The sequence below is a fragment of the Pollachius pollachius genome, assembly GCF_949987615.1.
Source record: "Pollachius pollachius genome assembly, chromosome: 14".
NCBI classification, from domain to species: domain Eukaryota; kingdom Metazoa; phylum Chordata; class Actinopteri; order Gadiformes; family Gadidae; genus Pollachius; species Pollachius pollachius.
Window position 1 is genome coordinate 10,290,708 of NC_136947.1, and position 12,500 is coordinate 10,303,207.

The window sequence follows — 12,500 nt, forward strand, 5'->3', positions numbered from 1 at the left end:
GGAACACAGATCATTAGCTGTAGTCAAATGTCAACGACACACACCAGCCCTAGTACTTAGACAATCAATGAGGCTGTGTGTGTGCGTGCTTCTCTGTTTCTGTGTGTCTGTGTGCGTGTGTGTGTGTGTGTGTGTGTGTGTATGCATGTTTGTATATGTGTGCGTGTGTGTCTGTGTGAGTGTGTGTGTGCATGTGTGTGTGTGTGTGTGTGTGTGTGTGTGCACGTGTGCATGTGTGTTAGTGTGTTTGTGTGTGTGTGTATGTGTTTGTTTGTGTGTGTGTGTGTGTGTGTGTGTGTGTGTGTGTGTGCGTGTGTGTTAGTGTGTGTTAGTGTGTGTGTGTATGTGTGTATGTGTGTGTGTGTGTGTGTGTGTGTGTGTGTGTGTGTGTGTGATAAATCAAACCGAACACACTGAGCCTAGCGTTGTGTGTCCGAGAGCGTTCCCATAAAGAGAATATCAATGTTATACGGGGGAGCCACCAGAATCAATCACCGAGGTACCGTTAGATAGAGGCTGGACACGGCTGCCTATACAGACAGACTGACAGACAGAGGGACAGACAGACAGACAGACAGACAGACAGACAGACAGAGGGACAGACGGACAGACGGACAGACAGACAGACAGACAGACAGACAGACAGACAGACAGACAGAATAATAACTGTAAATGAAGAAGCGAGTCTACTGGCTGAGCAACAGAAAGATGCTCAGGTAGCTGGAGCGACCGACCCCTGGACAGATGGCTGATGGAGCCAGCCAGACAAACGGACAGACAGAGAGGGAATCACACACGCTTCTTTGTGTGTGTGTTAAGTTCGATTTGTGTGTTTGGTGTGTGTGTGTGTTTGTTCAATGTTTGTACGTGTGTGTGTGTGTGTATGTGTGTGTTTGCATGTTTGTGTATAAACAGTGTGTATGTGAGGGTATGTGTGTTTGGTGGGTGTGCTGTGTGTATGTGTGTGTGTGTATGGGTGAGTTGTTGTGTGTGTGTGTGCTTGTGTACTATGTGTGTTTGTGCTTCATGTTTGTTCAGACACCCTGCAGAGTCTGCAGCAGCAGTAATCTCCTGCACAGTAACGTGTGCATGAGGCTTTTGTGCGTGTGGGTGTGCATGTTTGTGTCTGTACGTGTGCATGTGTTTGTACGTGTTCATGAGGCTTGTGTGTGTGTTTGTACGTGTACATGAGGCTAGTGTGTTTGTCTATGTACGTGTGCATGAGGCTTCTGTGGCTGTGTGTGTGTGTCTGTGTCTGTTGTGTGCTCTACATTCCTGTTTGTGTGTCCCGCCTCCAGCGCACGTTCAGACCTGCTGGGTCTGCACGGGCGCCGATGTCACGTGCACTTTTATTACTACTCCATCGTGGACACACACACACACACCCCAACACACACACACACACACCCCAACACACACACACACACACACACGCACACACACACACACACACACACACACACACACACACACACACACACACACACACACACACACACACACACACACACACACACACACCTCTAACCTGTTTGTATGCCCATAGATAGATAGAAAGGATATATAATAGAATAGATAAGATGAAGAATAGATAAAGCATATAATAGGGGAATATATAACAGATTGAAAAGAATGAAACATATCATCATATATATAGAACATATATATAAAATATATAGAATAGTATAACTTATGAATAGAATGTACCTCCCGATGTTTCTGTGACTCTAGCCGTTCTGCCGTTGGAATCTCCTCTTCCTGTCGTCCTATAGAAAGCGCTTCATCAATAAAGTTTGATTGAATGATCGGTCTGATTTGCGCAACAGAAGCTGGATGGAAGGAGCCCCTTCCGCGGGAAGGCCTGGTAGTTACCACGGCGACAAACGACTCCTCGTTACGACCCGACCCAGCTGATGGTAATTTAACGAGCGCGGGTTAACAGTCCGTGGCCGTGGTTCATCGCAGAGACGAATAATTTGTGTGCCGCAAGCCCGAGTGTAGCCGCACCGCGCCGCCAGCTAGGCTAATGGTTTGTAAAATCACACAATTCCGCTAATCTGTCCGATGGCTCGCGTGGCAAATCACGCTCCTCGCGGGGCCGAGGGGTCAGCGGTCGGCGCTAACAACGTTACGCTAACGCTCCTTGTCCTGTTAAAGGGACGGGACCGCCGCATTTAATCACAGATAAATAACCCGATAAATCAAGGACCTCTTCAGCGGCGGCCCTTCACTGGTTCTTAATAATAACACAAAGTAACAACAACGAGCGAAAGCCTCAAGTCGGCCCCTGTCTCTACAGATAGAGAGCTAGAGCCACCAGTTTAACGGCCTTTCTAGTGGAATGGACCTACTGGTTTAGCTGGCCAGAATGCACCTGGTTTACATCACAGCTCAGTTGTGATGTTACTAATGGTAGCTTTAGAAAAGGCTTGTGATGGATGACCTCACACCTGGCGGTCAAACAGGGTCCGTTTCACTCAGTGAACCCAGAGTGGACCATCGATGGAGAGGGGGGGGGGGGGGTTGTGCAGCCAAATACCATCTGCTTTGTCTCTGGCTTCTGTTCGTCGTCTGAAGTTGATTTCTGATGAAAACAAGTCTTGGGGGTCGAGATCTGATGGCTGTTTGATCGACCAATCAGCATGCGAGGATTAGCCAGGTCAGAGGGGTCAAAGGTCACCTGATTAACCGCCACACGGTCGAAAGGAGTTTATCCCTGCATCGCTCAGAAAATTTGTTATCTGGACTCAAACGCACAGATATTCAAACACAGAACCACTGCTGTACTATCTGCTAACACGCCTTCACAATATGAGTCTTGCCTCTATTCTGGATGGACTTTCACAATAAAAGTCCAGCACTTTTAACGTGATGAAACTCCACATTGAGAGTCCTCCTTGAAATGATTTCCCTTATTGTGCTGTACATCCACACTACTTAAACGCCGTAAGCTTTTTAAAAATCATGTTTGTGTTCCTCCAATCATCATTTGGGTGTTATTACGTTCAGCGTTATTATGATCTCCTCATCAACAAACAAACAACAAACCAAAGGCAGCGAGCCTCAGCTCTTATTTATTTAAATTCAGGGCTGCGGCGGCAGCGTCCATCTTGTTGCTGATTTTTAAGTGGTCTCTCTTGCCGTAGTGCTGACTCCTAAAGGGCCCCTGATCGCCGTCACTAAGGGCCTCTCCGGCCCACCCCCCAGACCCCTGATGACAGCTGTTTCCTGCATTAATTCCCGATCAATAATGCAAAACCAGCCCATCCTGCCGCCACACTCTGATTCTCCTAATGCCCCTCTGCCTGCACGCTAACGACGGGGCTAATTGCTCCGTCATCATCAGCAGCACTCAGGAGGAGGAGGAGGAGGCGGAGGAGGAAGAGGAGGAGGCTACTGGTGAGCATTAGCTAAAACAATTGTTTGTGTTTTTTCAGACTTTTATTGTTCAGCGAGGGAGCGACACACTCAGTGACCCGCGGAGCTATGTGTTTGCTCACCGGAGAGCAGCTCGGACTTCGGCTCCTCTGTGGGAACGATGGGGGCGCTGGGAGTGACTCCTCCATCCTAATTGGTCGTTTGGGTTATTTATTCAGACACTTAATCTCAAGTGGATTACAGTGAAGCCACGTCTTTAGCTTTCAGATAAAGAGTGAATACAGAGAAGGGTCACTAAGGAGCAGGTAGGGGTTAGACAATACAGAGACGGGTCACTAAGGAGCAGGTAGGGGTTAGACAGTACAGAGACAGGTCATTAAGGAGAAGGTAGGGGTTAGACAGTACAGAGACGGGTCATTAAGGAGCAGGTAGGGGTTAGACAGTACAGAGACGGGTCATTAAGGAGCAGGTAGGGGTTAGACAGTACAGAGACAGGTCATTAAGGAGCAGGTAGGGGTTAAACAGTACAGAGGCAGGTCATTAAGGAGCAGGTAGGGGTTAGACAGTACAGAGACAGGTCATTAACGAGCAGGTAGGGGTTACACAGTACAGAGAGAGGTCGTTAAGGAGCAGGTAGGGGTTAGAGGTCAGTTTCCTATAGGAAGCCTACATGTATGAATGTGGAAGTTGGGAATCGAACCCAAAACCTTTGTATTGGGACTCCAACAACTTAACCTATGCTTAGGGTTACTTTAAAGTAAAAGTTACCCATTACACTGATATACCATTCTATCAAAGTAACAAACAAATCTCACTTATCTTCCCCTTATAGAATCAGAGATGTGTCTGCGGGAGACTGGATCTCTTCCTGCGGTTACGGGCCGGTAAACACGCTATAAGTAGTGTGTTTGTGAGTGTGTTTGGAAAGGCCTGCTGGCCTCCATTTAGCGAGCCGGATGCACTTAGCGGATGTTTGTGATGCTAGCTCGCCACCACAGGCTCAGGGTCGTTTGGACCGCAGGAAAACCGTCACAACAAACTAATGTCCGCTAGCGACAGATTACGAAGGCCAGGTCCAGACCGATGTTGGAACATTTGAAACAGATCTGTGTTTCATCTTTAGGCCTTCTGTCTTCCCACCTGACCCCACCGGTCTGTCGTTGTCGTGCTGACAGGAAAAAGGCATGGGACTGAGGGTTTGAACCGACCAGGTCCCCGGTTCACGGGAACGGAGTGAGCCGATGAGGAGTGAGCCGGTGAGGAGTGAGACATGAGGAGAGAGACGTGAGGAGTGAGCCAGTGAGTCTGTGAGGAGTGAGACAGTGAGGAGTGACACAGTGAGACAGTGAGTCGGTGAGGAGTGAGACACTGAGGAGTGTGACACTGAGAAGGTGAGTCTGTGAGTAGTGAGCTGGTGAGGAGTGAGCTGGAGAGGAGTTAGCTGGTGAGGAGTTAGCATGTGAGGAGTGAGCTGGTGAGGAGTGAGACGTGAGGATTGAGCTGGTGAGGAGTGAGCCGGTGAGGCGTGAGACGATGAAGAGTGAGATGGTGAGGAGTGAGACGCTGATGAGTGAGAGACTGAGGAGTGAGCCGGTGAGGAGTGAGACGGTGAGGAGCGGTTCAGCGAACACTGAAGAGCCCGCTCCGGGCGACGGCGCCTCATTCATCAGGGCGGGAACGCCACAGGGCGCCACGTGCTGTTTATGTTCGGGAACCATCAACGCCGCAGCGGGGAAGGGGGGAGGAGGGGAGGAGAGGGGAGGGGGAGGGGGGACGTCCTCAAAGGCCAGACTAAATTGCTGCTTGGAAAACTAATCATTGAAACATTCATACATTTACACGGTTGCTCGCGGCAACCTCCTCTTCATCCAATATGCAGAGGAGGAGGAGGGAGTGGGGTGGTTACCAAATCCAATATTATCTTGTTAAAACATATAGGCAGATGGATTGGCCATGAATCACTGAGTGGCGGCAGAAGCAACATGATCAGGGCTCGCTAATAATCGGGATCATTTGAAACAAATACTCTTGTTCAATCAATACCGGTTCAGAGCCACATGCATCTCTCCATGGATTTTGCCATCAGCAATATATTCTCTGTTAAATGGTTTACCGGCGCTGGCTTCTGGGTGGGGATGGAGGGCCGGGGGAAGGGGGGGGGGGGGGGGGATTAAGTGTTCAGGGGGGGCACGGCTGGGTGGGTTCTAGGTAAGGAGGAACACGACCTTGTGTTCGCTCCATCAGCAGCAGGACAGCGTCAGGTCGGCTCAACAGGTGAACGCCAGCTGGCTGCAACACCTGGGCCAGCCGGGGGTCCTCTGCCTGGCCTCGGGACACTGGGCAGCTCAGACTTAGCTCCTAGTATAACCAGGAGAAGACTCAGCTCCCAGTACAACCAGTAGAAGACTCCGCTCCCAGTATAACCAGTAGAAGACTTTGCTCCCAGTATAACCCGTAGAAAACTCTGCTCCCAGTACAACCAGTAGAAGACTGCTCCCAGTATAACCAGTAGAAGACTGCTCCCAGGATAACCAGTAGGAGACTCTGCTCCCATTATAACCAGTAGAAGAGTTTTAGCATATTTTTCAAATGCCAAATTGTGATGAATATGATTCTGTCCTTGTCTTCCACGTCATCTACCTTACCAACCTAACTGATATCCTACCAAACTACATCTTTATCCCCCACCCTAACTCACGGTGATGGTGTTGTGAGGTCAATCCAATAACACTACATACATCCATCTCCCCATTGCAGAGCCACCCTATGAGAGGAGGAGGAAGGAGCAACCAGACGCCTCAACCTTCACCAGATGTGGCTCCACTGGATGGGCCTGAGCTCTGATTGGTTCCCTGCTGGGCGGCAGCAAGCCCCCCCCCCCCCCCCCCCCCCCCCCCCAGGGGCGGTGGCTGGTGTGTGTTTCCTGTCTGAGATGAAAGGACGTGCGGTGAGTGTGTGGCCCCCTGCAGTGAGCACTGCGGGCCCCTGGCGGAGGTCACGGGCCCGGGGGCCAGGGCCGGGGCCATCAGCCCGGGTTCCTCCCGCTGAGAGCCAGCAGGACGCCGCACGCCATCCGGAGGATCCAATCTCCTTAATGCGGACGCCGGTGTTATGGAGTTGCGCTAACGGCGGCCAATCAGAGTCCTAATGGTGTGTACATTCCATCGTTTAATTTGCAGTTAAGCCTGATGTTTATGGCCGACCCTGAGCCGCTGAAGACGCAGAACAACATGGCGCATGGCATGTTGTCGGGGGGATGGGGTGTTTATTCAGAGGCGCTGACACCGGCGTCGTGGAGAGAAGGAGATGATTGCAGACTTGAGATCAGCCCTGAGGAGGCTTTATTCGTCCCAGGAGGAACCTGTTCGTCCCGGTCGCTCAGCTTGAGATGGAGAAGACAACAACAACAGGGAACAGGAGTGAAGATATTAGAAAGAACCTGTAAAGTAGTAACAAGATTAGAATGATGCACAAAGAAGTCTGTCAAAGAAACACATGCGTCACACTCGTCACTACAGCTGAGGAGAGGAGAGGAGGAGAGGAGGAGAGGAGGAGGGGAGTTGAGGAGAGGAGGAGAGAGGAGAGCAGAGGGGACGAGCGGAGACGAGTGGAGAGGAGACGAGACGAGTCATCAGAACTCGTGTTCTGATGGAAAGAGGAGGAGAGGGGGAGAGGTGAGGAAGAGAGAAGGAGCAGACCTTCTTGTTTTCCGAGGAGGGGAGGAGAAGGGAGAGAGGGCGGGGAGGAGAGGAAAGTCGAAGGAGAGGAGAGGAGATGAGAGGAGAATAAATGAGAGGAGTAGGGGAAAGGGGGGAGGAGAGGAGAGAGGGGAGAGAGGAGGAGAGTTGAAAGGAGAAGAGAAGAGAGGAGATGGGGAGAGAGGAGGAGAGATGAAAGGAGTAGAGAAGAGAGGAGATGGGGAGAGAGGGGAGGAGAGAGGAGGGGAGACGGGAGAGGCAGAAGAGGAGGGGAGAGAGGAGTGGATGACACCTGCACCAGCAAACATCATGTGATGTCCATGAACGCTAATTCAACTCTTAGCAGCCTCTTTGTCCTAATTCAGGACATATTGAATGAAACGCAGCACTGCCAACAGACGGCCGAGCACCCAGAGTGGCAGAGCCTGAGTAATGAGCCCCTCTGGCCGTAACCAACAGAATACCGCTGAGATTAGCATCTGAGGCTATGGACACATAACACTGTTTGCTACTTAAAGCTGGGGTGGGCAATTTTGAGGATCCAGCCAGAGTAAGCTGGATTGTGAAAGTATCTAAACGTTAAGGCCACTCCCAAAGCCACTCCCAAAAACACATGATTTGCTTGTTAGCTTTAGCAATGGGCCTTGTCTTGTAGACTGACAGGTCGGTCATCCAATTATTTTATCCGGTCAGCATTAAATGATTGGACAGGTTAAATACAGGCCAATATCAGCCACAGACACCGTATTGTTGAATTTCTTTTGTCCAAGCGTTTGATTTATGGATTGCTGTCGGGATGAGAGACTTTTCAACAAATATTACAAAAAAGGGTTTAAAACAAATCGCCTAGCCAAGCTTTAACGTCTTTTTCTATTCCACTGTTGTATCCTCGTGTTTAGCTCTCTGCACGTCTCCACTCATTACATCGACAGATAAGCTTTGCCCCGCTAGCGTATGGATTGGAGTTTAGCGTCTTTCATGTTCCGAACGACTTCCTTGACGTCATTTTTTAAATCCATCATACCGTTTCAGAAGGTGCGTGCGTATCGACGTGTGAGCGTTCTCCCGCTCTGAGAATCAGACCTCGTCGCGCGGGTCGCGGGTCACGTCTCACGTCCGACCGGTGAGACGTATATCAGACGGCTGCAACCGATCCCCGCGACATGCGTGGGCCGGCTGTGTGTGGCCGCACCCCCAGTTATAGGCAGGCAAAGACAAAATGATTTAAATTGAGCTGTTGAGGAATACGTGGTGATGTGGCGCATCGATCCTGCAGTGGGAGAGACCAAGGCTCAGAGCCGGGGGGGTGAACGGACACAATGGACCAGCTGCCAGCGGCTCCTAACAGATTGTTCCACACTGGTACTGAGACGTGGCCTTGAGACGGCGATGGTTTCCAGGTTCATCGCAGTCTCCTTTATCTGTGCATCCCCCCTCTCGCTGTACGTCACTGTGATGTACGTTCATGTGTTACGTAATGTGTTTACAGTTTAAGAATCAGATTGGGGTTGGTTCGTTCCAATTACAGATAATATGATATACAGACAAAGAGTACGCCGGCCGGCGCGGAGATCTGATTATAGTTCTGCGCTGCATCGAGTTGGCTGACATACAGAGCCGGGGTCTGTGATGTCTGAGCGGCAGAACGTGAACCGCTCACCCCAGCAGCCCTAAACAATCCACAGGGTCCTCCACAGTGCACATGGGTGAGATACTCTCGCTCTGTTCACTCTGTTCGTCGGGAGAAGAAATTAACTTTCTTGACTCAACTAAATACAAACTGAGGACCGTGGCTTAGCGGTGTGGAATCGCAAAGATTTGGCTTTGGACTCTCTGTTTGTCTGGAGTGAGATTAAATTAGTCTCAAAGTAATTCCCTCCATAAAATAATTATGGACAATAACTTTGAGGTAATCACCTGAAATAACCGGTGACTAATTTAACAACCGAAAGGCTGTCAAAATGTGTTTAACGAACCCGTTGGGTCTAACGAGTCATCAACTGATTCATCCGGAATATTCTATGGTTTGTTTACGGCGACAGAAATGAATCATCATCACAGAACAAATCACCATGGTTCCAATGGTTTCCACGGACCACTCGCTGGTGTCGCCGGGCCGCCAGACCATAATAACCGGCCTTTGATCCAGATGAATCACCCCCCCGTTACAAACCAACGGGCTTTATTTGAAATATTTTCCCCACGCCAGCATATTCCTCCCACATGCTAATCTCCCGTAGCATTAGCGAGCTAACAGACGAAGAGGCCGTAAATAGTTGATAGGACCCCCGGTGATGGGCGGCCGGCTGGCAGCACAGAGACAAGATGGAGACGGAGTGGAGACACGTAATTAAATCACCATCGGAGGGGGAGAGGGGGAGAGGGGGGGAGGTGGGTGTGCTACGCCCGCTGCGGTGCGCTGTAAAGATTAGCATTATCAGCTTCATGACTCTGGGCTGAGTGGAGGGGCGGAGCGTGGTGAGTGGGGGGGGGGAACACAGTAGGCTGGGGGTCGGGTGTGGAGGTGTGAGGGTCCGGGGGTGTGGGGGTGTTGTGCTGGAGAGACATTGAGATGCAGAGAGAGTTCTGAGATATGAAGCTGGCACGAGCGGCTGTGTGGGGGGCTGAGTTTATTGATATTCACAGCTGGAAGGGGTGGAGGGTCTTCAGTTCCTGGTCTTCTGCTCTCTGATCTGGACAGTGGGACTGGGAACACACACACACACGCACACACACACACACACACACACACACGCATGCAGACACACACATGCACATAGTCACATATGCTTGTAGAGACACACATACGCTCACATCGAAGTGAGACAAACACACATGCACAAACTTGAAAACTTGGTTAGGTGACCTACAAAGACAGAGTACAAAGAAACATAACCCATGAGAAACAACCGACCTTCAAACACACAGAGTTATACACAGCAGACAGCATGAGGCAAGACAAAGGCCAGTTTTAATAAGTGAGTCTTCAGCTGCATTTTAAAGGCATCAGCGCAGACCGCAGATCTTACTCCAGGACCCACTTCAAAGACACGTCCACTTTTTGTTTTTAGTCTGGCATGAGGGACCTCCAGTAAGCCCTGGTCAGAAGAGCTTAGTGACCTACTGAAGATGTAAGGAAGGGGCAGGTAAGAGGCTGATCAAACACAAGATCTCTGAGATTAGACTACAGCTGGAGACAGGAGAGCCAACACACAGAGCCACTGTGGATGCTGTCCTGTCTGAAGCACCGATAAGGAGCTCCGTTCAGCTGTTTAAAGTTGTCAGCCATTCAGTCCTTAATGGCAGTCATTTGAACAAAGCAGGTATTTTGCCTGTCTCTTCAGGCTTAACAGAGACATACAGATGGATATCATCAGCGTAACAGTGATCTGGGATACCTTGCTAACAAAATGACATAAGGGAAGCAAATGCAAAGCAAATGATATGGGACCTAAGACGGAACCCTGAGGCATGCCAAACAAAAGAGTTGCTGTTTCAGATGAGTAAGCAACAATCATTATTGGTCATTATAATTTTGCATTTTTCAATATAATTATGTTTTAGTTTTTTTTGTTTTCAGTCATTTTGGAAGCAGGTTTCTAGTTCAGTTTCGTTCTTAGTTTTTAAAAGTATTTGTTTCAGTTTATTATTTTTCCAATTATATTGATAGTTTTTGTATTTTTTTTGTAATATGTGGTGTTTGTCAGGGATGGGATTCAAAAAGTTACTTGGAAGAGATGGATCAAGGTAATCTCTTTCAAAAGGGGCTGAACAAGTCCAAGTCTAAAATAAACTAGGATGCGACCAGATTGCAGGGAGCTATTTATACTTGAGTTCAGGCACGGACCAATAGACCAGAGTACGTTCTGAAACTGGTAGAATATCTACAGGGCATGAAAAAGGTTTCCTGCTGCCCACCAGATCAACAAGGTTTAAAGGTTGAGAATCCAAAATGGACGAGGAGTCGGGTAAGCGGAGAAGGCAGTAGAACACTGCTGAAAACTTGTGTCAACTGAGAGGCAATTTCACCTAAATTTCCACTCAGGGCGTTTAGCAGACGCTTTAATCCAGAGAGACTTACAATAAGTCCATTTGTCGGAAGAAAGAGAAACAACAATATATCGCTGTCAAGTACTAGCATTAACTAAGTTAACCAATTCCCATACAAAAAAGATAGCTAGGATAAGATGCTACAAAACGCTAACTACTATTTTTTTTATTTCAGACACAAGAGTTACAGAAGCGATTTAAGATGCAGAAAATCTAGAACAAAAGGCGCACATGGTCAGAGCCATGCAGCACGACAGAGCAAAGAGAATCCACATCCAAACCACCGAGCGTTACAAAGGTTACGTGTGTGACTCCACCTGTGTGTTGGAAATGTGTTCAAGATTCAAGAAAACTTTATTTATCCCCAGGGGGCAATTAAGGTAAGGCACGTAGAGCAGACATAACAACAATGACAAACACGACTAAAAATAGATAAATAAATAGATAAATAAGTTATGGACAATATATATATATATATATATTTAAAAAAAAAACACATCTGGCAAGAATGTACATAAAATAAACTAAACATAAATGTGCAATGGGGTAGATAGACAGGAACTATATATATATATAGTTCCTGTCTATCTACCCCATTGCACATTTATGTTTAGTTTATTTTATATATATGGTTCACAGCAAAGTCCACTTTAACAGTGCTATGTGCTATCTGGCATGTGGAATGTCAGTGTGTGTGTGCGTGTGTGTGTGTGTGTGTGTGTGCGTGCGTGTAGGGAGGGGGGCTTTGTGTGGAATACATTTTGGACTGGTAGAAGAGAGCAGGAGCAGGATCTTTGTCCAGCTCCCCATACCACATGGAGAGCAGATCCTCCAGACCACCGCCAGTCCTCACCAGGTCTGGTGCCTCAGCAGTAACACAAAGCTCAGAGGAAGGGGACGTTAGAAATGCTTTTAATAACCCAACCAACAGATCGACCCGTTCACCCACGGAGACCCTCTGGTCGTCATAGCGATCCACTGTTCATTATTGGATGTCGGATCCAAAAGAGACGACTCTTCTCTCGTCTCCTCCTCGTCTCCTTGTCTGATCTCCTCCTCTCCTTGTCTCCTTCTACCTCATCTCCTCCCTCTTCCCTTCTCCCCTCGTCTCCTAGCCAGCCTGCTGTTACCCGAGCCTGTTCAGCGGAGCGCAGCCACTGCCTTTGGGTTTGTAAATATGAGCTAATGAGCTAGCGACTACGGCTAATTGTCCTGTAGTTGAGTCATTAGCCGCAGGGTCGTCATGGAGACCGTGCCATACAGTCTCATGCAGTGATGTGTAATAGACAGAACAGAACATAATTTAGCTATTGGAGGAGCTAAACTACAGTCTGGTCTTCACTCAGACCTCTGAGATGGTTTCTACTGGAGGAG